This window comes from Mus caroli, unplaced genomic scaffold (assembly GCF_978045245.1).
Source record: "Mus caroli unplaced genomic scaffold, Mus_caroli_1 scaffold_7, whole genome shotgun sequence".
In the NCBI taxonomy this organism is placed as follows: domain Eukaryota; kingdom Metazoa; phylum Chordata; class Mammalia; order Rodentia; family Muridae; genus Mus; species Mus caroli.
Window position 1 is genome coordinate 615,463 of NW_028227262.1, and position 27,508 is coordinate 642,970.

The window sequence follows — 27,508 nt, forward strand, 5'->3', positions numbered from 1 at the left end:
TACACACAGAAAAAATGGTAGCAATAAAAGCATCATACTTGGAATGAAAATGCTATAAATCACCTATATCATACATGCCACATAACTAAAATGTTAAATAATGACTAGCATTTGGTTTTTGGATTTGTTTTTTATTTTGTATGTGTGGTGCTGGGTATCAAACATAGAGCCTGTTATATTTGAGGCAATTATTATACCACTGAGCCAACACTCCCAGCCCACACTATACTATTGCTGAACATGGACTCTGAAAAGAAAGGAAGATATTTTCTGTTGAGGAGCAGAACCCAAGATAGGATACAGACAGGAACCTGAGTATTCTCTCTCTCTCTCTCTCTCTCTCTCTCTCTCTCTCTCTCTCTCTCTCTCTCTCTCTCTCTCTCTCCCTCTCTTACAAACACACACACTATATAACACTTGGGCACATACACACATGCACACAAATACACTATAACATTTGGACACATGTATGCACAAGCACACATGCTCACACACTATAACACTTGGACTCCCCTTCTGTTCAGATGACTCTGTCATCTTTTCATGACCGGATTCTGATGAAGGGTTTCAGTTACCCTCCCTCTTGAACTGAGGTTAAGACTCCTGTACTCACAGGTAGTTAACAACACAGCCTCCAAGTTACTAGATTGAAAAAGACCTGAAACATTGAGATGATCCCTTCTTTCATGAATTTGATTAAAAACAGCCCCAGAGGTGGTTGAGCAACTTCCTTGGACTAGAAACCAATCCAGAGCCTCAATTGCCCACTGGTGTCAGGTTACTTCAGGGACTTTCAATATGCTTTTGAAAGGAAGCACCAAGATCCTTTGAGGTAAAATTCTTCTGATTTGGAAACTGTTCGTGGCAGAAAGATGAAGTTGCAGTTGATTCAGTGCGTCAAGTGTCACCTGTACCAGACTCTAGAAACAATGTGAGCAAACTTAGATTTCTTGACTGCCCTTGGATTTTAGAGACTTCATTCCAGGGGTCTGAGGACTTACCTGTTTTGCTCACCCAGCCAAATGTCCAATGCAGGGTAGAGGACACTTAAATTCTTGTTGCGTCCCATTCCATTTTAGTGTGGGAGGGTTTGCTAGTGACACTTAATCCTTTCCCAGTTATACCTCTTCAAATGAATACCTCTGCTCATAAGTCCCTGGCTGTATATCTTGATTATTTCCTTAGGGTATTTTTATAGAAGTGGGATTACCTAGGTTGAAGAATATGAGCTTTTTAAAGCTCTTGATTTAGAATCCTTCCAACAGTGTAAAAAGTAAATTACATTTCCCAGAGTGTTATTGGTTTCAATAGATAGTTTTATTTATCTATCTATCTATCATCTATCTATATCTATCTATCTATATCTATCTATCTATCTATCTATCTATATCTATTCCTTTGTTCATGTTGTCCTTCTGATTAAAAAACAAACAAACAAACAAAAACCCCTTTAATGCTTGGCAGTAGTGGTGGCGCATGCCTTTAAACTCAGCACTTGGGAGGCAGAGGCAGGAGGATCTCTGAATTTGAGGTGGGCTTGGTCTACAGAGAGTGAGTTCCAGGACAGCCAGAGCTGCACAAAGAACCCTTATTGTGTTGTTTAAAAAAAAAAATTATTTGAATCTAAGGATTAATTAGATTGAGATTAAGTTCATTTTGAAGAAATACCCTGAGTTGTCTGTAGAAAACCCAAGGGAACTGGAGATCAGTGAAATCCTCAGTAAGGTGAAGCCAAAGTCTTCTGCTACGTGACTTACCTTGACTGAACCAAGTGGTGTAAAATGAGTACTCACACCGTGTTGGAGCAAGTTTCGCTGAGTAAGCCACTAAGAAGTGAGGGTGTGGGCTTCCTTGTGTTCATCCCCATGGTTTAGTGGAGATTGGATTGTATAAGACATGAAAAATAGATGCATATCTTGTGATCTTGCTAGGAAAGGGCCAAACTGGGGAACAAGTCAATCTTGGAAGAGGGAGAATGAGTGGAGAGTTGTGAGTGTTGTTTCCAGGGGACTGAAGGGGCCTGCTGCCAGACGGCTGTGTGTGAGACTAGAGGGGCCGAGGTTTGGTTTTGGTCCTTACCTGGCTGCATATTTTACTCAAGAAGCTGGGAAGAACTTTTAATGGACTTTTGAGTCTCAAAGTTACCTTCCAAATACAAAATAGAGTACATACACTCCTTGGCACATGCTCCTACTCAGCAGGATCAGCCAGGTTCAAAATGTGGTACATACACGCTGTGAAATACCATTCCACTTTAAAGAACGATGAAATCATGAAATTTGCAGGTAAATGAAACTAGAAAAGATTTTTTTTAATTAATTTATTTAATGTATATGAATACACGGTCTCTATCTTCATGCACACCAGAAGAGGGCATCAGATCTCATTACAGATGGTTGTGAGCCACCATGTGGTTGCTGGGAATTGAACTCAGGACCTCTGGAAGAGCAGTCGATGCTTTTAACCGCTGAGTCATCTCTCCAGCCCCCGAAAAGATCTTCTTGAGTGAGGTAAAACGGACCCACGAAGATAACATTGAACATTCTCTCTGAATCTCTGAGCTTCAAATCTTCGGATGTCTGGGAGTGACTGCAGAAAGGGGGGAAGTAAAAAGGGACCAATACGGAGATGGGGGTGGGGTGGAGGTGGGGGTGGGGGTGGGGGTGTGCTAGGTGCCAGGAAGCAATAGAGATGGAATAAGCAAAGTGCAACTCATCTGTCCAAGGAAATGAGAAAAGAGACTCTTTAGGGAGGAGGAGAGGGAGGCTAACAGAAAAGGGAGAGAGGAGGGTAAAATAAATAAGTTAGGATCTTTGAAAATATAAGAAATCACTATTAACTATCTAAAAAAATGTAATTCTTTTCTGCTGTAAAAATATATAATTTAAATGAACTTTTCTCATCTGGGCTGACAGTGCTCCCTCCAAGAGCCAAAGACTACAAAAACTAGACATGATGAGTCTTTTGTGAGTTGTTGATCAGGGTTGTTCAAGAGACTCCCAAATCATACAGACTATTGCTATTGCCCTTGGTTGTCCCCAGGGATAGGAAATTAGTCCCTACTGCACTTCAAACACAGAACCTAGAAGCCCCCAAGCCTGAATTGACCTGAATACTTCTTCCCTGAAGACAAGCTTCCATGGTACCAGAAGGTGCCATGCAAGCTTCCAAAGGAGAGAAGCAACCAGTAGTCCTACCCAACTATTGATGCCTATGAGACACAGCAATACCAGCACAGCACAATACCCCTCAGGGTGCAGTAGTGACATGTGTACCTTGGCAATAACTAAAGCTCTCTAACTGAACCTAAGAGTTACTCAACAAGAGAGGAAACACGCCTGGTACTAGAAACCTAGATAGCTCCCCAGGGCTAGTGAAGTCTTGAATCTTGAAAGAGAGTCCACAACTACCACTTTACCAGCATTATCCTCAACTACAATCTAAACATTTGTCCTTATTCTCACAGATAAATGTCTTCCTCACCTCCCATCAAGGAAATTTCTCTTTGCAAACAAAGACTCACAAAACCACAACTAATCAAAATGCAGAGTTGTACAGCCGGGTTCCAACTGATTAAACTATAGAACATACCTGCACCGAAGACTATGGGAACATTGTGGAAGAGAGGGTGGAGAGACTGCAAGAGCCAGAGAGGATCAGGGGGGTTGCTGTGAGATTGTGTCTCTTGGAATGACAGAAGCTACATTCATAAAGTCTCACCTACGTGACTGCCAAAAATGAACTGAACAAGGATGCATCAACAGACACGCCATATGGATGGGGGAAAGCCCAAGAGGCTTCATTCTACACAAAGAACTACAGGGAACTGAGGAATGCTGAGAGCAGGAAAAACAATCTCCTCTGGAGAGGAACACATCAGTTGATTATCCAATACCAAATGGGCAGTCCAGAACACATATATACAAGTAACATTATATTGACTAAGCAGGTTATATTTAGAAACACATGTATATATTGCATGTAATCGCAATAATGAAGACAGAAGCCAGGAATTTGAAAAAGCACAAGGAGGCATGTATGGGAAGGTTTGGATGCAAGAAAGGAAAGGAAGAAATGGTCTAGTTGTAGTATAATCTCAAAAATAAAAACTTTTAAATAAAAGAAAAATACAGAGGCAATAGAAGAAGCCATGTACTCCAGCACAGAGTGAGGGTCAACTGGGAACCACTCGACCTGGCCGTAACCTGCCCTTCACTGGCCTACTGGGCTCTTTTACCAACCCTATGTGGAGGATGACTGACTTACAAATGTCACAGACCATTTAATTTATAGTACAGCTCTCCTTTGCTTCGTTTTAACCATCATTACAAGCATCCTCACTGTACTAAGTATATGGATATATTTTATAGTTGTTTTTTCTCTGTAGTGGGAAGTCACTTTGTTGAATACTTGCTTTAAATTTTCTACTAAAGTTTTAAATGTAACAATCAGATCAATCAGTTTGTTTTCATTTTGTCACCAAGGACACGGGTTACCTTTCACAGGTTCCTACTCTCATCCTATATAGATAAAAGAATTTGGGGCAGGCATGGTAGCTTATGCCTTTAAACCCAGCACTCAGGTGGCAGAGGCAGGCTGATCTTTAAGTTCAAAGCCAGCCTGGTCTAAAGAGTGAGTTTCAAGCCAGACAGGGCTACATAGAGAGACCCTTTCTCAACAAAAGGAGGATGGATGGGAAGTTGAGGCTATTTAAGCAACTGGATCAAGGAAGGGATTCTGGGATATATATGTACTAACTCATTGAGGAGTTAGTCATGCTTCCATCTTATATCTTTGAGTGAAACACACACACACACACACACACACACACCTTCTTGCTTCAGGCTTATTTTCTTTAAGATATAAAACTGACTACCCGTCTGCCTCCAGAGTTCTAGGAATAAAGGTGTATACCATCACACCTGGCCTGGCTTGCTTTTGTTTTTAATCTTTTTTTTTTCTTTTTTTACTTTATTTGACTCTTTGTATGTTTCACATCATGCACCCCAGTCCCACTCATCTCTCCATATCCTCATATCTGCCCTTTGCCATTGCAACCTCCCCCCAAGATAAAACACACACACACACACACACACACACACACACACACACAAATAAATAAATCAACCAGAACAAACCATAGAAAACATCTCATCATGGAACCTGTAGTATGTCACAGTGTGTCCACAGTATACCCCTCTATCCACACATCTTCAATTGCAAGTGTTCGTTGCAATGAGTCATTGTTCTGGTTCATTGAGACCTCTGGCTTCTGTGATACCATCAATACTGGATCCTCACTGGGAACCCCTCAGTTTTCTTGTTGCCCTGTGTCATGGAGATCCTGCAGCTTTGGATCAGTAGGACTGGCCCTTTCATCCATCACAACCATTTGCAAATGATACAGATTTTAGGGTGAGCCAGCTCAGAGCCTTGATTCTGGGCCTGGGTGGCATCTGAGCTGATCAGCATACCAGCTCTTTCCTATTCTCACCACAAGGATGAACTCTGCAGCACTGCTCAGGTTTGGCTACCCAATGACACTATCAGGAGGCAGGGTTGGCTAATCATGCTCTCATGCCCTTGGGGCTGGCTCACCTGCACCCATGCCTCCAGGACCAGCTCTACTGTGATGCGCAGTCAAAGGGGCTGAAGACACTCTGTAAAGTGCTGCAGTCTTCCAGGGGCTGGACTAGCTCTTCTGCTCTCAAATCTCCTGGTCTGACCCACCAGTGCCTTTGCCATCAGGGCCAGCTCCATTGTGTTGCCCAGGCAAGACACAGGGCTAGCTCTTCTGCCCTCAGGACTAGCTCTTCCTACTACTGCAGGTGATAGGTGGGGAGAGCATCACCCTCACACCCATGACACTTCAAGGCAAAGGAGTGGAGTATCAGTTCTCCCTTATCTTTGGACAGGCTCACCTGCATCCCCACCACCAGGGGTCAGCTCTGCTATGCTGTCCAGGGCCTACTTTCTGGAGTGTTGCAGCTGGTGAGGGTCAGGTCTAGCTCTCTCAGGCTCATAATTATGTGGGCAGTTTTCCCAACTGCCAGAGGTGATAATGGGGTAGGGTTTGGGGGAGTGACATCACCTCTGTGCCTGTGCCACCCTATGGCAGATGAGTGGCAGGGTCAGCTCTCCCACCTTGGAGCTGGCTTACTCATGTCCTTGCCACCAGAGTCAGCTTCACTGTGCTGCTTGGGTGAGGGGCAGAGCCCACTCTCCTGGGGGTGCTGCCACCAGTGAGAGGTGAGGCCAGTTCTCCAGAGCAATACAACCAGTGAAGGGTGGGGCCAGTTCTGCACAGTCCCTAGACATCTACATGGTATCCAGCAGCTGCTCCAACTAGGGCTATCCCCATGTTCTCTAGTGGTAAAATGAGTCATGGACCTCAACACTAACCTCTGCCGCTGCATAACCACAGACCCAGACATGGGCTTCAGCAGCAGCTAGGGCTAACCTCATCATGGTAGTGTGGTTGGCCACTCAAAACAGGCTACTCACTGGGCATGGTGGCCCACGCCTTTAATCCCAGCACTCGGGAGGCAGAGGCAGGCGGATTTCTGAGTTCGAGGCCAGCCTGGTCTACAGAGTGAGTTCCAGGACAGCTAGGGCTATACAGAGAAACCCTGTCTCGAAAAAACCAAAATAAAATAAAATTCCACAAAGCTTTACACAGGACCCATCAAATCAAAGGTCAATATGAACTGTTATGTCTAAGATGGCTTGAGTCAGAACTGACCACTGGGCAGCCCTTCCTGTACCTACATATGAGCTCACTGTGGTTTTTGTAGTTGACACTGAAGAATGCTAATAATAAGCCAAAATGTTATGATTATAATACTCATGCTCTCTTATCTCAATATTCTGAAATTCTCCTGTTCACTACCTATCCACCTATCCACTACCACCCTTACCTTACTCAGGACCAGACAGCTTAAAGGTTAGCTGGCAATACTTGACCTAGTAAGCCTATTACTCCCCTCCTTGCCCTTTAAACTTTTTTTTTTTTTTTTTTTTTTTTTTTTTTTTTTTTTTTGGTTTTTCGAGACAGGGTTTCTCTGTATAGCCCTGGCTGTCCTGGAACTCGCTTTATAGACCAGGCTGGTCTCGAACTCAAAAATCTGCCTGCTCTGCCTCCCGAGTGCCAATTAAAGGCGTGCACCACCACCGCCTGGCTGCACTTTAAACTTTTGAACCTGGTTTTTCCTATAAAAAGCCAACCTTGAGAGCAGATTGGGACCACAGTCCTTTTTGCTCTCCTGGATGCCCAGTATTATTGGTGTGCATTCAATTAACTATTCTTGCTTAGCTGAGATCAGTGTTTGATTGGTTTGAGTGATGATTCCTGAACTCGAACATCCACCACATACTTGCCCATTGTGGTAGTTCCTGATGCAGGTTGGCCAAGCAGCTGGTGGGACCCTGGGTGACATCCTCCCATAAATGGGTATCAATGGCCCATCTTTGCTGTGCACTGGAGGGCAGGTCTGTGGGTGACCTGGTGCTTCTCAGCTCTCTGTCTTCCTCCTCCCATGCTGCTCTTTGTGGTAGTAGGTGGGGCTCTGTGTCTATGACCACCCTTGAATATTTGTATATCGCTCACAATCAGCATCTGGATGCTTCTGATGCTCTAGTCTGCATTTATCCCCATTCCTCTGAGGAGCTCTCCAGACCTCTATCCCTCTTCATTCGCCTATCAACATACATGATTTTTGACCACGTCCATTTTCTGGACTTCATCTCAGAGAATGACTTTTCTTAGTGACTCAAGCCAGAAGGCCCTTAGTGCTTTCATCTGGGCATGATGCTGTATTCATAATCCCAGCACTTAAAAATCAGAGGAAGGAGGATTTTGTGAGTGTAGGAGCAACCAACCAGCTTATCCAACATAGCAGAACTTGAAGCTGAGCTGGAGAGTTACTAGAGTGCTTGCTGAGCATACATGAAACCCTGAGTTTGATCCATTTTCCATAGTTTTTTTGTTTGTTTGTTTGTTTTGTTTTTTTTAATGACTTAACACTCCATCTGCCTCTCTGGTCACTCACTACCTTGGCTTAGGATTACTAGTTGGCTCTCCCTTCCTGACCCACGCTACCGTCTCGCCAGCAAAACGCACGCAGGCCACTCGGATCCTTCTGCAGTAAAGCTTTAATACATCTCGAGAGATAGATGATCAGCTTCCGGAGAGGAGACCCAGAGAGCAGAAAACCCTTCCCTTTTATAGGCTGCGAAGTACGGTTGGAGACGCGCACCACCCAGATTGGCTGCCCACCATCAGCCAGATGACGCCACAAGAGAGGCAGGGCTCAGGTAATGGAAAGATACCCTGACGCCTGCGCACGTTTTACTACGAGCAGCGGATGTCAGCGCCATCTTGTAACGGGCGACTGTGAGGGCGGCTCCTCACACCTTCCCTTCCCTCTCTTTCAAGTCAGTGACTCTCTCTGTAGTCCACACTGGTCTTTCCAGTGCTGATTCCAGGCATGTGCCACCATGCTCCATTCCACTTTTAATATTTTAAAAGGCATTTCTTCCACGTTAGCCACCAGGATGAAGTTCTCTTTTTTTTTTTTTTTTAAAAAAAAAAAAAAAAGAGGTCTTCATCTGCAAGAGAGCCAGCCCTTTTTTCAAGAGAACCACAGAGAAGCCAGATAGAATCAGTCAGTCTAGAGAGGACTTTGAACCAGAACAGCTGAGTTGAACCAGACAGCCAGACAGAGATCAGAAAGAACTAGGAAGGCGTGAGCTTATTCAGCAGCAAGTCTCGGAGGCTGAAAACATTCCAGGCCTAGATAAGATTATATACGGAGGCTAGAAGCTTCCAGGACTCCGTATAAGTTAACAGACTGAGACAGTAAGCCTTGGAGGCAACAATTACATCAGGAGCATAAAAGATCCTTTTATACACACACACACACTTGCAAGTTCGTCCTCTCTCAGCCGTACTGAATTTTGCCTGTGTTCACTGCCCTAGCCATTCTTGTTTGTTTGTTTGTTTGTTTGTTTGTTTGTTTGAAATTTTGTTGTTGTTGTTATTGTTGGAGACAGAGTTTCTCTGTGCAGCTCTGGCAGTCCTGGAACTCACTCTGTAGACCAGGTTGGCCTTGAATTCAAGATATCTGCCTGCCTCTGCCTCCCCAGTGCTGGGAGTAAAGGTGTGTGCCACCAGCCCTAACCATTCTTAGTTCCTGCCCTCTCTTCTTACTCAGCCCTGTTGCTTGCTCCCCAGATAATTAATAATAATAATTAATAATAATAGTGTGGATACTGTGACATGTATGCAGCCTTCAACCTCCCAAGTGACTCTTATACCCGCTGTGATCCTGACCTCCGGGCATTCCTGCCCCTACATAATAAGCCACTTCCCTCCAGTGCGCTATTTCTGGGTGCAATTCTGAATAGCAGAATTATTAATCAGTAATGGGATGTAAACTCTGAGGCTGAGTAGCCTGCAAACTGTAGTTTTTTGTTGTTGCTCACCCTTGCTCTTCAGACTGTCTGGCTGTGGCGCTCCGGAAAAGGAATTCAGCACCATTCCTGTGGGTGGGCCTGGGGTGCAAGGCTTTCTTCACTAAGGGGCATCCCAGCAGGCAGCTTCCCACTACTTCAGGAAAGATTAGTTAAGCAGCGCTCTGTCAAGCAAACCAGATTTCTTACACAGTGTGTTTGGGAAGTTAATTAAACGATGTTGCCACGGAACCCCTGCCTGCCTCCACACCAGATTCACCATCCTGTTTTAGGGCCAAGTGTCTGTATCTGCTATCTCTAGCCGTGTAGCCTTTCCTATAAGTGACCAGTGTCTTGTTCATACTCAGACCTCCAGGTTGTGGTACTGAACTGAGAGAAGGGAGGAAGGGAGGAAGTTGGCACGATTCTCCCTGGTCCTCTTAATCCTTGCCTCTTACTGTCAACAGATGTTTGCAGGGAACTTGGTGAGGGGGAGGAGGGCACTCTCCTGGAACTTTCTGAATGAAGAGTAGGGGTGGAATGCCCAGTGGGGTGTGTGTGTGGTCCCTGCAGAAGTGAAACTGGAAAGTGGAGCCTGGTGTCTTCTAGCAACTTTCTCGTTTTGGAGCTGCAGAGCAAGAACGACATCACCACACCACCCCCCACCCCATCCCACCCCCTGAGGGCACCTGAAGCCTGGCCTGGCCTGTCTGTCACCGGGTCCTGAAGGGTTGGAATGCAGCAATACAGTGGTCCCTGAACTCTATAGAGAGTGCCTGGGGAAAGAAAGGCAGTCCCACTGTGTTGTACTGCTGTCTCCCAACCAGTTGTTGTGAGTCCTCCAACACTCCTTTGATTTCGGTCCTCTGTACTGAGGTTGCATAAGTGGACTGTGGTACACATTCATGGCTAAATGGTTACTAAAGGGAGTAGGTTAGAGAAAGAGAATCCCTCCTGAATTTCAGTTGTGTCATTTATGACATGACTTGACCTGACCATCTTCTCTGAGTTGGCTGGGAAGCCATTTCCCAAGGTTGTTCTGAAATAAAACTAAATGGCAGGTAGGACATTTTGTGGTATGCAAATACTTGTGTATTTTAAAAGGAGCTTAAGGCTGAAGAGATGGCTCAGCGGTTAAGAGCACTGATTGCTCTTCCGGAGGTCCTGAGTTCAAATCCCAGCAACCATCTTTAATGAGATACACCCTTTTCTGGGGTGTCTGAATACAGCTACAGTGTACTTACATATAATAAATAAATAAATCTAAATAAAAAAAATAAAATAAATAGAGCTTAACAATCTTAATTTTTCATTGGCAATGTAAGAAACAAAAGAAACTCTGGGGTTTTGTTTTTGTTTGTTTTCTAATACTGAGGCTCAAACCCAAGGCTCTTCCAATGCCGGCAAGTACTTACTACTGAGTGAAACTACCAGCCTTTAAAAGATACTGGTATCCAGTTGACAAGATGCCACATTTTTTTTTTGGTGTGGTGGAAAAATTTAAAGGTAATGTTGTTGAGGGACTTTTTGTTGTTGTTGTTGTTTGTTTTTGTTTTTGTTTTTCGAGACAGGGTTTCTCTGTATAGCCCTGGCTGTCCTGGAACTCACTCTGTAGACCAGGCTGGTCTTGAACTCAGAAATCCTCCTGCCTCTGCCTCCCAAGTGCTAGGATTAAGGGCATGCGCCACCACTGCCTGGCTTGTTGAGGGACTTTTATGTTTGTTTTTATTGCTTGGTTGTTTTATTTCCCAAGATAGGGTCTTGATATATAGCCGAAGCTAGCCTTAAATTCATTATGTAGCCCAGTGGGCCTTACACTCCTGCCTTAGCCTTGTGAATAGTGGGCTTATAGGCAAGTTACACCTTGTAACTTCTGTATAACTGTTTTGTTTTTTATTTTCCTGTTGTTGTTTGTTTCTTTGTGTAGAGAGGATCAAACCCAGAGCCTTGCTCCTGTTAGATAAGTGCTCTGCCATAGTCCTGGGTTATTAGTTTTTTGGCTTGACTCTCAGGCCTGCTGTTTTAGGTGATTGCTGTAAACCAGCTCTAATGCCAGAACAGATGTGCCTGAACCTGCCCCTGCCCCTCAGGAGGAGAGGTATTGCTCCTGTTCGTAGTCAGATAACTGCACCTTTGTGTTCCAGTCCTGCAGCAGATGGATGTGGCCATGGAAGATCCAGAAGCCCAGGAAATACAATGGTGGTGTGCTAAGTGCCCCCTGTCATTGTCAGCAGACTTACACATATCATTCCATTCTCCAGTCGTCAAACCTGTCTTCATATTCTGTTCCTTATTCAGATTAGAACTGGTAGGGAAGATCACTAACTCCAGGTTTTTGTTATTTTTCCAATCAGCCATGATTATCACCTGACAGTATTTAACTGCCCAGATCTAAGCATGATCAGAAAAAGATCCAAACACATTATACTAGGGGACTGGGGATGTGGCTCAGTTGGCTGAATGCATGTCTTGCACTCATAAATTCCTAGCATAGCACAGAATAAGCTGTACCCTATAGTCTGGAGGATCAGAAATTGAAAGTCGTTGTTGGCTACATAGTAAGTTCCAAACTAACTTGGGATACCTAAGACCTGATAGTCAAGAACACTGGTTACTCTTTCGCAGTACTGGGGTTCAAGTCCCGACACCCACATAAGAGCTCGCAACTGTAACTTCAGTCTCTGGGGATATGACACCCTCACACAGACATCCATGCAGGCAAAATATCAATGTATATAGAAAATAAGTAAAATCATTAAAACAAAACAAAACAGAAAAGCCAGGTATAGTGGCCCACACCTTTAATTCCAGCACTCGGGAACCCGAAGCAGGCAGATCTTTGTGAGTTTGAAGCCAGCCTGGTCTATATAGTGAGTTTCAGAACAGCCAGAGCTACATACATAGTGAAACCCTGAACTATCAAAAAAGGAAAAATAATTTTTTGTTTGTTTGTTTTTTTGTGAGCTCTGGCTGTCCTAGAAGTTGCTCTGTACATCAGGCAGGCTTTGAACTTCGAGAGGGCTGTCTTGGGGGAAAAAAAAAACCAACAACATATAAATAAATAAATAAATAAATAAATAAATAAATAAATAAATAAAATTAGTGTTAGTTGTCAATGATGGTAATTAAGATAATCAAGATGTTGTGAAGCTAAATGAGTTTGGCTGGTTAAAAAAATTTGTGACTTGGGCTGGAGAGATGACTCAGTGGTTAAGAACAATGATTGTTCTTCCAGAGGTCCTGAGTTCAATTTCCAGCAACCACATGGTGGCTCACAACCATCTATAATGGGATCTGATGCCTTCTTCCGATGTGTCTGAAGACAGCTACAGTGTACTCATATTCATTAAAATAAACAAATAATTCTTTAAAAAAAAAAAGAATTTTGTGACTTAACTGGGTAGTGGTAGTATATACTCTGGAGGCAGAGGCAGGCAGATCTTTGATTTTGAGGCCAGCCTGGTCTACATCATAAGTTCCAGCCCAGCTAGGCCTACACAGAGAAACCTTGTCTCAAAAAGACAACAACAAATAAGTAAACCAACAAACAAATAAATATAATTTTATGACTTTATTTAGACCACAAGTCCTTGGTTATAGAGAGCTGAGTATTCTAGATCTGCTGAGGCAATCACTCAAAGCAGAAGCCAACAGTAACCAAACTCACAAAAGACTGACTTACAAATCAACCATTTGCAGTAAGCAATAAGCAATCTAATGCCAAGAAAAGCAGATGGTCAGCCCAGATTCCCAACTTGAATCGTGTAGACAGTACGGAAACCACAGTTAGCCTGGGACAATGGAACTTAGAGGCCAGGGGTTCTAAGCTGAAAAGTTGCAGGCTGCAAAGGCCTTTCTTATAACGTGAGGTTTCAGTTTATAAAATAGTATTATAGTTGCCTTTATTTACAGGTAGCAAAAAAATCCTGAAAAATTTAAACTGCATGGTAATGAGTACAGCAGTTAAAATCTGAGGAATGGCATCACAAACAGAGATTTTCTTATTTAACTTGAAAAGTAATTTCCCAGCCCCTCACTGACAACAGCACTGAGAACAGGCCCCTCAGATCTCCTGGGCAGCAAGGCAGAAAGGCAGAAAAGAAGAAAGAAAAGACAAAACCAAGGAAAGACAGGAAGGGAAGAAAAGAAACTTTCAGTGTTTAAAATTAGAGGTTTGCTAATTAAACTATGAAAATTTCTCTAGAAGTCTATATAGCATCATGAAAACAAACATACAAGATGATTCCTGGAGAATCATAAGTCAGGCACAATTATAAGTACTTTATATGTCTAAACTCTCTGAACCCAGTGATGATCCTACCAGGGGGAGAAAAAGAAAAAAAGCCAAAGAACATTAAACTCCTGTCTTAGGGTCTTATTGCTTTGAACACACACCATGACCAAGGCAATTCTTATTATTTTTTTTTAAAAGATTTATTTATTATTATAAATAAGTACACTGTAGCTGTCTTCAGACACACCAGAAGAGGGCGTCAGGTCTCATTACGGATGGTTGTGAGCCACCATGTGGTTGCTGGGATTTGAACTCTGGACCTTCAGAAGAGCAGTCGGGTGCTCTTACCCACTGAGCCGTCTCACCAGCCCTGGCAATTCTTATAAGGACAACATTTAATTGGGGATGGTTTTCAGTTTCAGAGGTTCAGTCCATCATCATCCAGGCAGGTACCTGGCAGCATCCAGGCAGGCATGGTGCAGGAGATGCTGAGAGTTCTACATCTTCATCTGAAAGCTGCTAGCAGAATAATCACTTCTGGGCAGCTAGGATAAGGGTCTTATACCCCACACCCACAGTGACACACCTACTCCAAAAAGGCCACACCTTCCAACAGTGCCACTCCCTGGGCCAGGCATATACAAACCATCACACCTTCATTTCTTTTTTTTTTTTTTAATTATTTTTTAATTAGGTATTTTCTTCATTTACATTTCCAATGCTACCCCAAAAGTCCCCCAAACCCTCCCCCCACTACTTTCATTTCTTTTTTATATAGTGAGTCTCTTTCGTGACATTAGTTCATCAGGGCAACACAAAAATTAAAGTCTAGAACAAGTCTAAAGTCAGCAAATTTCAGGTCACAGACAGAGTACAACCTGTACCTTTTTCTATAAGGTCAATGAACTGAGACTAATTTACATACATTTAAGTTATAAGGAAAAAATAAAGAAGAGACTATTCTGTAAAACCTAAAAGTTGCATGAAATTCAAGTCTAAGTGTCCACAAGTACAGTTGGATTAAATATTGCCATTGACGTGCTCATTGACATATGTCCTGTGACTGGCTTTCTGATATAAGGGTTAAAATAAATAACTGCAATTCAAAGAAGGACTATAAGAATATTTAATTATAATAATTAATGTCCTCTGTTTACTGTATATGTATATTGAGTTGTCATACTATAAACATACCTATAAACATGTATATTCATGTATGTGTATATATATGTAATTTATCTTTTGATGTGTTGTGTGCAGGTCTTTTTTCTTTTTTTCTTTTTTCTTTGAGACAGGATTTCTCTGTGTAGCCCTGACTGTCCTGGAACTCACTCTGTAGACCAGGCTGGCCTTGAACTCAGAAATCTGCCTGCCTCTGCTTCCCAAGTGCTGGAATTTAAGGCGTGCGCCACAACGTGTGCAGGTGTTTTATGTGTTGCTGGGTGTGTTCTTTCATGTCTGCATGTGTGGAGGTCGGAGGTTGGCATCAGCTGTTTTCTTCAGTTTCCTGTGCTCTTTTTCAGACAGGACATGTTTCTGGTCTAGGTACTAACAGGGGCACTGAAGGCTCCCACCAGTGAATCAAGACCTGTAGATCCTCCTCCAGGAGGAGTACCAAAGCACCATGTCAGCATGTGACTCTAGTCTTCTGTCCTTGTTTTGTTTTAATAGTCTCACTATATAGCACTGGCTGGTCTCAAACTCACAGATTCGCTTGCCTCTCTCAATATTTTTGCCTCTGAGTATTGAGATTAAAGGCACGTGTTACCATGCCTTTAAAAGTTTTTAAATTGTTGTTGTTTTTTAAAGTATGTGTACCCATGAGACTATGTGTAGATGAGGGCAGTTGCCTATGAATGTCAAAAGAGTGTGTCAGATCTTCTGAAGCTGGAGTTGTAAGACATTGCGATGTATATACTGGGAAGCTCTTAACTTCCGAGTCTTGTCTCTAGCTCTCTCTACTGTAAATGTGACTTTTATTCACCTGATATAATTGTTGTTTCTGTGACTTCACTGCCTCCGTCCCTAACCTAGGCCTAGTCCTGGAAGTTTCTAGTCTTTGTACAATCTTATCTTGGTTTAGAATGTTTTCTGCCTCTGAAACTTACAGCTGAATACGCTCACTCTTTCTTGTTCTTTCTGATTTCTGGCTAGCTGGATAACTCAACTGTTCAGGCTCAAATTCCTCTCCAAACTGACTGATTCAATCTGGCTTCTCTCTCAGCCTCTGACTATTTGCTTTGCTTTGGCCTCAAACTAACTCTGGCAATCTATTCTAAACTTGTGGCTCCTTCTCATTCTCTGGCTTGTTCTAACCTGTGTCTAACTTATTCTCTCTGTGTAACCTGTCTCTGTAAAACTGCCTCCTTTCTTTTTCTTTCTTTTTCTGCACTGCTCTTTTGAATAGCTTCCCTTCCCTCTCTCTTCTCATGAGGGTTGGGCCTATCCTATTCTGTCCAACACTCTGCTGAAAATGTTTGCCAAAAGCCCTAAGCCAGGCATAATGAAGAGATGGAGGCAGAAGTCTTAGAGTTTGGAATCAGCCTTGACTACAAAATGAATTTGAGGCCAGCCTAAAGTTACATGAGTCTCTAATCCAAAACAACAGCAAATACTGACATGAAAAGGGCTTTTACGTGGTGGCGCATGCCTTTAATCCCAGCACTTGGGAGGCAGAGGCAGGTGGATTTCTGAGTTCAAGGCCAGCCTGGTCTACAAAGTAAGTTCCAGGACAGCCAGGGCTACACAGAGAAACCCTGTCTCGAAAAACCAAAAAAAAAAAAAAAAAAAAGGGCTTTTATTCATCAAGTGTCAATTTCCAACTCATAGCCCTCTAAACTGTTCCTTGCCTGTTCCTTTTCCCAAGTAACTAAGGTGAAGTGAGGTCTGTTTACATTTACACGTAGGTCTCTCTTGTTGAGCTTCCACCAGGGTCCTCCAGTGCTGCTATTGTGCCTTCCAGTTGAGACCACTAAAACACAAAGACCATAAACAGGCTACTTGCAATTGTTTTCACGGTGTTCTGGATGTATTCTCAACCCACTCATCACCTCCCTGGGCTTCTTAGTTTTTTACAGGTTGTATTTCTTTTTCTATGATTCTTGATTTCTTCCTGTTTGTGATCGGCAACAGAAAGGTGGAGCCCTGAGCCTTGTTTAAGGCAAGTAGTTATAGACGCAAGAACAGATATCTAGCCTGGTACACATCTGATTCAGGGGACATTATGGCCTTTAACATAATTGGCTGGTCCTGGTAGCCAAACCATAAACTTAACTTCTGCTTTCCTCCTAAATTGGTGGTTGTTAGGAAGTGAAGTGTCAGGGCGGCTTGTAACCTGGGAGTTTAGATTTGTTGGGGAATAACCTGGAAACTAATGTTAGACGCAAGTTTTGTTGCAGGGTAGCCTGGAAACTGGCGATAGGTACCAGCCTGTTAGTTAACTTGCATTGAATCTTAGGTCAAGTTCTCTAAGATGGAGTCTGAACCCAAAAGATTTGGTGTCTCATGGCCATTGGGACCACTGATTGGAACATCTATATATCCATGTGTTCTCTACCCCCTTCTAGGATCTTCATTGCCATTTCTGCCAAATATTACAAAGAAGGGGCTCATGATGAGTACCCAATCGTCACCCAAGGCTTCCTCCAACAGTTGTTAGAGTCCCATAGCCAAAGATAGGCAGAAAGAGGCCAAATTAGAGATCTCCATCGGGTTCCTTGGGGAGTTTGAGGAACCCTGTGAAAGAGAGAGAAGAATTATAGGAGCAAGAGGGTCAAGGAAACCATGAAAATATGGCCCACAGAATCAAGTAAGCAAGGCTCATAGAGGCTCACAGAGGCTCACAGAGGCTCACAGAGACTAAGAGGACAATCATGGATTCTGAGTTAGGTCCTCTGCATATGTTACGGTTGTCAGCTTGCTGTTTTTGTGGGACTCCTAAAAGTGTGAGAGAGGTCTCTCTGACTATTTTGCCTGCTCTTGGGACCCTTTTCCCCTTCTGAGTTGCTTTGCCCAGCCTTGATGTGAGGGTTGGTGCCTAGACTTATTGCACCTTGTTATGCCTTGTTTGGTTGATAGCCCTGGGAGGCCTGCTCTTTTTTAAAGGGAAATGGAGTATCAGTGGATCTGGGAAAGAGGGTAAGGACTGGAAGGCGTGGAGATAATAATAATAAGAAAAAAATGGGGGCTGGAGCGATGGCTCAGTGGTTAAGAGCATTGACTTCTTCCAGAGGTCCTAAGTTCAATTATCAGCAACCACATGGTGGCTCACAACCATCTGTAATGGGGCCTGATGCCCTCTTCTGGTGTGTCTGGAGATATTGACAGTGTAGTCATCCACATAAAATAAATAAAATCCTTTAAAAAAAAAAAGACTTTAAAAAAGAAAAGAAAAAAATGTAAATAAAAACAAAAGTAATAAGATGAGAGCGCAGCCTCGATGGATACAGCGGGGGAGATAGCTATGATTAGATCTAATCCTCAGTGAGGCAGGGTCCATAGAGAATACTTGACCAGAATCATCTTGTAATGAGATGAGGGTGCTTCAGCAGTAATTCAGTCTGCCCCACTATGTAGCCATGACTGACCTGGAACTCACTGTCTCAGAGATAGGCTCATCTCTGTCTTTGTCCACCTTTCCCCCTTTGCATCGCCACACCCCCACACCCCTGAAATACTGGGGTTAAAAGCCTTGCCAAGAATGTTGATTTGTTTGTTTGTTTTTTCGAGACAGGGTTTCTCTGTATAGCCCTGGCTGTCCTGGAACTCACTCTGTAGACCAGGTTGGCCTCGAACTCAGAAATTCACCTGCCTCTGCCTCCCAAGTGCTGGGATTAAAGGCATGTGCCACCATGCCCGGCCAGGAATGTTGATCTTAAAGCTCAGCTTGCCTCAGTCATGTACATCTGGACCTGCATTTGACTAGGAATGAGAAGTTAAACTTGCACAGGGCCATCAGAAGACTGCAGAGCAGTGTACTTGAGATGTCTGCTGGTGTCCAACTGTGGTATCAGTTTCCACAGAAGATGCCTAGAAGGACATGGATTTTCTCCTTCCTGGTGCTAGAGGTTGAATCTAGAACCACTAAAAGCACTCTACCATGTAGTACACCCCCAGTCCAAGAGGACATGTACTTATTCACCCCCCGACCACCGCTAAGGGCCTCATGTATCCCAGCTACCTTAGGAAGGATGAATGGTATAAAGTGATACGTGATTTCTAGTCACTGAATGTTTAACTTATGGGGAAAATACATTAAGTAAATGTGAATGCAAAATAAATACTATTAATACATAACTAAAATATGTAGAAAATATCCTGAAGGAAAGTGGTGAAAAAAACATCGGAGAGCCCCTACTTTTTTTTTTTTTTTTTTTTGGTTTTTCAAGACAGGGTTTCTCTGTGTAGCCCTGGCTGTCCTGGCACTCACTTTGTAGACCAGGCTGGCCTCGAACTCAGAAATCCGCCTGCCTCTGCCTCCCGAGTGCTGGGATTAAAGGCGTGCGCCACCACGCCCGGCCGAGCCCCTACTTTTTTATTTTTGCTTTTGAGTCAGGGTCTCAAGTATCCCAGGCTAGCCTCAAACTCTCTGTGTAGTTGACTATGACCTTGAAGTTCTGATCCTCCTGCTTCTTTCTTCCTAGGGCCACCAAACCCAGTTTATGGGATGGTGGGTATGAAACCCAGGGCTTCGTGCCTGCTAGACAAGCACTCTTCTAAATGAGCTGTTACGTTTCATGCCTTATTTGTCTTTTAAGATAGTCTTGCTATGAAGCCCAGGCTGACCTCAAACATATTTCAATGCTGCTGCTTTAGTCTCCTGTATACTAAGACTATAGGAATGTACTACCATAACTGCTATAGTTTCGTTCTTTAGGAAGTATTTCCATTTTTTTTTTTTAGTTATACTGTACTGATAAGTTTTCTGTCCCAGCACAACTGTATTCTGTGAGCAGTTGCTCAGCTGTAATTGCAACACCTAGTAAAATTCATCTGCCCTCAAGTATCATTTAATAAGAGCTAATAATAATTAACCTTAAGTATAAGAGTTATATTTAATAATCATCTTAATGCCACAGATATTACCTCATTTAATCTTCACAGTGAAGTATGCTTTGTTACCTCTTTTAAAATATATACATATATATTTATATATACATATATAAACCTTTTTAAAAAGAATCATATACATATGTATATATGATTCTTTTTATATATGTATGATATATATACATGAATACACCGTAGCTGTCTTCAAACACACCAGAAGAGGGCATTGGAACCCAGTATAGATGGTTGTGAGACACCATGTGGTTGCAGGAAATTGAACTGAGGACTTCTGGAAGAGCAATCAGTACTCTTAACCACTGAGCCATCTCTCCAGTTCCCTAGAAATCTTTTTTATTGAAAATAGATTCTTCTCTCATACAATAGTTATCTCTTTACAGAAATGAAGAAACTGAGCCAAGAGATGTTCAGGGCTGGTAAGGTCACATGACCAGTGTGATATCAGATTCTGAGTAACAGACACTCAAATATCGAGAACTGTGGTTCTTCCCACATGTAGTGTCATGGCACTTGAAGCTGATGTTTCTGAGGTAATCACAAATACTTTGACTACCTATCAACCAGGTGGAGCCTTTAAAGAGAAGCTGGGAGAAAGGCTGGTGAGATGGTTCAGTAGGTAAGAGCACCGACTGCTCTTCCAAAGGTACTGAGTTCAAATCCCAGCAACCACATGGTGGCTCACAACCACCCATAATGAGATCTGATACCCTCTTCTGGTGCGTTTGAAAACAGCGACAGTGAACTTATACTAATAAATAAATCTTTGGCCAGAGCAAGTGGGGTTGACTAGAGCAAGCAGAGGTCCTAAGTTCAATTCCCAACAATCACACGAAGGCTCACAACCATCTGTACAACTAAACTGTGTACTCATATACATAAAATAAATAAATCTTTAAAAAAAAAGATTAGAGCCGGGCGTGGTGGTGCACGCCTTTAATCCCAGCACTCGGGAGGCAGAGGCAGGCGGATTTCTGAGTTCGAGGCCAGCTTGGTCTACAAAGTGAGTTCCAGGACAGCCAGAGCTACACAGAGAAACCCTGTCTCAAAAAACCACAAAAAAAAAAAAAAAAAAAGATTAGAAAAAGAAATGCAAAATTTTGCTGGATCCATGGAGCAGCTGCTTCAGAAGCTAAGTCAGAAGAAAAGAAAGTTCAAAGTCAGCCTAGGTGGCTTCATAAAACTATGTGTCAAAGTAAAAGTAAAATATGTGCTGGGAATGTACCTCAGTGGTAAAAAAGAAGGAGAAAAAGAGACTGGCCAAAAAAAAAAAAAAAGCTGGGCGTGGTGACGCACGCCTTTAATCCCAGCACTCGGGAGGCAGAGGCAGGTAGATTTCTGAGTTTGAGTCCAGCCTGATCTACAAAGTGAGTTCCAGGACAGCCAAGGCTATACAGAGAAACCCTGTCTCAAATAACAAAAGAAAGAAAGAGAGAGAGAGAGAGAGAGAGAGAGAGAGAGAGAGAGAGAGAGAGAGAGAGAGAGAGACTGAGGGAGGAAGGGAGAGAGAGAGAGAGAGACTGGGAGGGTTAAGGAAGAAAGAAAAGAAAGAAGTGCTTATTTGAAATGGTGTCTTACTAGATTGTCCTTGTTGACCCAGACAGGCTGGCCTCTAGCTTGTGGCAATCCTGAATCTGCTTGCTGAGTGCTGGGATTATTATAGTCCTGTGCTACCACACCTTGACTGAAAAGAAAAACAAATATATCATTCAGCTCGGTGAGGTGATTGTGTGAGTGTTCTGAATTCATTACTGAGGGTCTTTCCCAGGTCAGTCTTGCTTCTGGTAATTCAGCCTTTGTGTTAGAAGTTCCAGGGACACTGAGAAACATTCTGGTTCCCTCCCCAGTCACACCAGACTCTTGTGTTTATTAGCAGCTGCTATAGGAACATGCTGGTAGTATCTCCTTTCCCACCTCACAGTGGAGCTTTCTTACCTTTCTGTTCAGAGAAGTGTGTTTGATGTTTGGATGAGATCACCGACATGAGAGAGCCACGTTGCTATGTGACCAGTCTCTCACACCACAGCCAGGAGACTGAAAGTGGAGGCAGAGTGGAGCTCTGTGGTGGTGTTGGTGGTACATGCCTGTAATTCCAGTATTTGGGACATTGAGATAGGATTTCTGTGAATTCAAGGGCAGCCTGGCCTATGTGGTGAATCACAGACAAGACTGTGTGAGTGTCTGCCTCAAACACCATCCTCCATCCCAGTTCTTCCCCCACCCCCCAACAAAAAGAAAAAAATTTTTTCTCTGTTGTGTCCTTTGCCAGCTGTCAGAACGGGTCAGAAATGCAAAGTGATTATGTTTGAACAAAGTGAACTAGTGTTTGGGAACCATCCACCACACTGAAGTTATTCTGTCAGTCTCAATATACTTATAATAACGCTATAGACTGAGAAGAGGAAGCCCTCTCCTAGGAAATTGTCCCTAAACACCAAGTAGATAAAATGCTAGCTTGAAGGCAATTGGATTAAGCCTAGAATATTTAAAATCAAAAGTTACTACACTGGGCAGGCGAGATAGCTCATGGTAAAAACACTTGCTGTCAAGTCTGTTAATGTGAATTCAGTCTCTGGGTCCCACACAGTGAAATGAGGGAATCAACTCCCACAACTTGTCCTGTGATCTCCGTGTGGGCATGTACACATTTACACAATTAAAAAAAAAAAAAAAAAAAAACATCTAAAAGCCTCTGGAAAGGACTGATTCCATGCTCATTAGCCATGAGAGCTGAGTTGCTTGTCTCAAGTTCATTTTCTCAAGTGATAAAATAGGTGTAAAGATTAGATTCTTGCAACCCAGGGAAGGTGTCCCCTAAAGAGATCAGGTTGATAACTGTTCCTTCACATTGTTTATCAGGGGCTCTAGTCGGCATTAACTCCTCTCTGTCTTAGCTGTGGGTCTGAGACGCCTCCAAGAAAACACGAAGAATCCAAAAGGTTTTGTTTGTTTGTTTGTTTTTCCCTTTATCAATCCCTGCCTTCTTTCCTTCTTTTTGTTTTTTCATTTGTTTGTTTGTTTTGTTTTTAGGAGGCAGGGTTTCATGCAGCCAAGTCTGGCCTTGAGCTCCTGTCACCCTAGCCATCTCCTGCGAGCTTTTGAAAATGGTAATTTAGAAGTAGAAGTAGGAAAATGCATGGTGTTTGGAGAACTGGGGAGCTGGGAGGCATGCTACCCTCAGCATTGTAGTAAAGGTGTGAGTGTTTAGTAAAATTTGGACTAACGGCTGTAAAATATGTCACCAATCATTCCTGACACACAGATGGAGTCTTTAGAACCTCTAACCTCCAGGTTTAACTCGCCTTGGGACTCAGGCAGCGTTTGACAGCTGGATCCTTGCTGGTCCTGTTCTTCCTGAGCTCAGAACCTGTTTATCAAGACCAAGACCAAGGCTGTTGGCTGGTCTGCAAAAAAACAAAGCCATTAATGACAGTTAATGTATTAATTGCAGAAAGTGCTTCTTTAGGTTTCTGTTGGCAACAAGTTACCAGCTTACTCAGTAAGTGAAGTATATCCAGACTCAATTTACAACCTGGGCACGCAGGGGTTTAATCCTCCTGCTGCAGGCTTTCATTATTACAGTTGCCCAAGTGCCAAGCTATCTACAAGCCATACTCACATGTCATTTAGAAAGAAACCCAAGCCTAAAAATAGGAATGAATCTCACGAAAACACCGGTTAAATAAAGTTTATGTCCAAAGGGGAAAGCTTGTAAACCTGTGCTCAGGGTTACACTAATTACTTAAACTCCAACTGATTAAAGCAACTGCATTCATTGGTCAGTCTGCCACCACTCAGAGGAAGCCAGCAGCCTCATGGTTCAGAAAAATGTCCTCATTTTTAACTGCTGTCTCCTCTTTTTTTTTTTCTTTTTTGTTTCAAGACAGGGTTTCTCTGTTTAGCCCTGGCTGTCCTGGAACTCACTCTGTAGACGAGGCCGGCCTCAAACTCCTGTCTCCTCCTTATTCATCTTTAGTAACATAGTGCTCTTTCTACAGCATCCAGGAGAATATGTTCCCTAGGATGAACTGTACTCAAAGTGTGGCCCTTATTGGGAAGGGGTTAACTGCTCATCAACATGTGCCACTTGGTCATTTGGCCACCCTCTCTAGCTATAACCAGCCAGATGTTATACATATACCAAATTTTCAAGCCAAGACAGAGCAAGAATGAAGAAGAATACCTGAAAACCACTGCTTCTGAGCCTCAAACCTGGAACTTTCTTTTGGCTAATCAATACATTCTATTATTTCTTTAGGGTTTTAGTTGTCTCAAAAAAACTTTTTTTTAGACTTATTTTACTTCATCTCTGTGTTTTACCTGTTCATTTGCGTGTGTGTGTGTGTGTGTGTGTGTGTGTGTGTGTGTGTGTGTGTTATCTGGGAGGGGGGTAGAAGAAGGCTTTGGGACCCTAAAAACTGGAGTCACAGAGGGTTTTGAGTCACCGAGTGGGTGAGTGGAGGGAACTGAACACTGGTCCTCTACAAGAATGGGAAGTACTCTCTTGTTCTCTCTCTCTCTCTTTTAAAAAGATTTATTTATTTATTATGTATACAGCTTTCTGCTTGCATAGATCCTGCAAGCCAGAAGAGGGCATTAATCTCATTATAGATGGTTCTGAACCACCATGTGGTTGCTGGGAATTGAACTCAGGACCTCCAAAAGAGCAGACTGTGCTCTTAACCTCTGAGCCATCTCTCTAGCCCTGGGAAGTACTCTTAACCACTGACCTATCTCCCTCATCCTGTTGTCCCTCATATGGTAGTTTCAAGAATCAGTTCAGTGGGGCTGGAGAGATGGCTCAGCGATTAAGAGCATTGCCTGCTCTTTCAGAGGTCCTGAGTTCAATTCCCAGCAACCACATGGCGGCTCACAACCATCTGTAATGGGATCTGATGCCTTCTTCTGGTATCTCCAAAGACAGCTACATTGTACTTGTCATATATATATATATGCTCAGGGATTATATGTGTGTGTGTTAAATAAATAAAGAAAGAAAGAAAGAAAGAAAATCTTAAAAAAAAATCAGTTCAGCTAGGCTTTTGTACTGTCTTTAATTGAATTAGGTGTTGTTAAGGTGTTTTGTAGATGTGCTTAACATCTACAGTCAGTTGGCTTTAAGTACGTTGTATGGGTAAGCCTTACCAATCAAAATCAGTGGAGATAGGGAAGAGTCAGTTTACTTAATATCCGTCAGGCACACAGAAGAAAGTACCTAGTGTTAAATTACTCAGAGGGGAAGTTAGGATTTCTTGTTTCTGTTGCCTGTAGTCTTACTAGGCTAAGGGGAATGAAAGGCAGGTTCTTGGAGGACCAGGGAAAGGATTAAGTGTGTTTTTAGAACGATGAAAGTAAGAGCTTTTGTGATAGTTTGTATGGGGATGAGTGGTCTTACTGTCTGTCTCCTGTGGTCTATAGCTCCCTGAAGGAGCAATTCAGACATGATTCAGTCCTTGATGAGGCACGTAAGGCAACTTCATTCCCCTCAGCTTGTTTTCAGTCAAATGAGAGAGGTTCCAGGCAGCTATGTTCCTACTTCTGGTGAATCTCTAATGTCATCACTTAAAAATAATATTGATATCAAAGATGTCTGTGAAAGGACTATTTGTAGATGGAGAGAAAAAAAAAGAAAGAAACAAAACAAACCGAGACTCAGTTCCTCCTATCACTGCATAGGCTGCCTCTGATACCTGTAGTCTGTAATTTAAGCATGAAAACCTTATCTCTTCCTGTTCTAGCTCTCTAATAATTGACACAAAGCCCTAATAAGTTTATTCACAAGCTTTAGTACTATGACTGGGCAGATAGAATAGATGAACATCTATTATAAGTATTTACCTCTCAGACATGTGGTCCTGTACCTTCAAAATGAGTATTGCCCTGGCTTGCTCTGCTCCATGTATGTCCTCATGGCGAAACCTCCTGGTCTCTACCTCTTTCCTTGTGGTTCTTTTTCTACTTCTCTCTACCTGAGACCCCTGGCCCTGGGATCAGAAGTCCTACCTTCTCTGCCCAGCCTTAGTCAGCTCTTTCTTACCCAGTCAAAAATATTTGGGGAGATGGCTCAATTATCAAGACAATGCTAACATCCGGACTGATCTCTGGACTTAGAAATCAGCATCTGAATACACAGTGCACAAGACTAACTCCCACCGGGAAACATATGTAGGGGTTCCTGAGACTTAGAGCGGGTATGTAACTGACAATGGATTATGGGCCCCAATTTGTTTTTTTTTTTGTGGTGCTGGGAACTGACCCTAGGGAATTTTAGGGAACCCACACATTGTAGGCAAGTGCCCTACTACTGAGCTACAACCTACTCTTTCTCCTAAGTTTTGTTTTTGTTTGATACTGGGTGTCACTATATAGCCCTGGTTGATCTCGAATTCACTATATAAACCAGGCTGGCTTTGAATTCTCTTATGTTTGAACCTGACCCTGAACTTCTGCTCTTCATAATTACTGTATAGCCCAGGCAAGCTTGAAATTTGTGACAATCCTCCAGTGTCAGCCACCTGAGTGTTGGAATTATAGACATGAGCCATCATGCTCAGCTCTTCTCCCTTAATTTAGCACGGTGTTGCAACCACCTATTGGAGATAGTGTCAGATCCCAGAGGTGGAGGTTCATCACTAGGCCCCAATGGTTTCAACTATGGTTTTGCTCAATCACTGCCAGTCAGTGTTTTAGAATGTCTCATTTACAACTAATTTACTTAAATAGCTCTCAGACTTCAGGGAAACATGTTTGTCATGTAATAGTGTGAAGGATCGAATGCTCTAGGCACAGTTGTTGTAGTAAATCTCCAACTCCAATATGCCTGTGCAAAAACGCACAGCACAGTTATAATATTAAGCTGCATGCCTAGATTGGACAGATTTATCATTACACTACTTTATTCTCCAGGTATGACATCCCTGTTACTTGCAAATTTTCTGGGCCATGTGGTTTTGTTCCATCTTCACTTCCTCTCCTCTCCCTTATCTTCCTCCATCTTTCCTACCTTCCTCTCTTCCCCCTCCTCTCTAAAACTTCTAGTCCCACCTTTCCCTTCCACTGCCCAATCACAGGCTCTAGCCTTTATTTGAATGGGAGAAGGTTCATATGAAGTCACCTGAGTGGTACGTGATCCACTCCTCCTCTGGGCTGTCCCCCTTGAGGAAGCAGAATTAACATCAGAATACAAACAGCACCAGGGCAACCAACAACCCTTGCCACACAAGCCCCACTCCCAACAGCCATGTGCTCAGGCAAAATGAGACTCTCTGAACCATGTCCATTGGGTCTTTATGGAAACTTCTTTAGGTAGGTATGATCAAACAATGCACCGAAATATTGCAATGGGATTGGACCAGAAGTTGATGACATAATCAAGTACTGTCAGGTAGGAAACCCAGCAAGGCCTGTCTGTCAGGATTCTTCAGCATTTCTCCTCTACCTATGGGGGCAGGACCCTTTGTGAAACTGGTCTTATCATCCTCATCTGACAAAGGGCCAGAGGAACTTTTGGTCAGTTTCAGGGCTGGAGGAGATAAGCATTTCTAAGAACTGCCTGGGGGAGGGAGAGGGGGAGACAAGCAGGCAGAAGGTCAGGGGTGTTGCTGGCTGAGGCAACATCAACTCTAGTCTCCTATTTGGTCACTTAGCCAGTAACGAGAGCTACAGAAGTGGTTGCTATTTTTGAGACAGGGTCTCGTGTACCACAAGGTAGCCTCATATTTAGTATGTATCCAAGGCTGATCTTGAACTCCTGATCTCCTG

General features: G+C 43.0%; 1 non-coding gene across 1 annotated transcript; it reads right to left on the reverse strand.

Moving 5' to 3' along the window:
- Nucleotides 1-15,212: 15,212 nt before the first annotated feature.
- On the reverse strand, nt 15,213-15,335 carry LOC115031369 (small nucleolar RNA SNORA3/SNORA45 family). The gene has a single exon (XR_003837010.1). It is a non-coding gene; the product is annotated as a small nucleolar RNA SNORA3/SNORA45 family (small nucleolar RNA).
- Between the last annotated feature and the right edge of the window lie 12,173 nt (nt 15,336-27,508).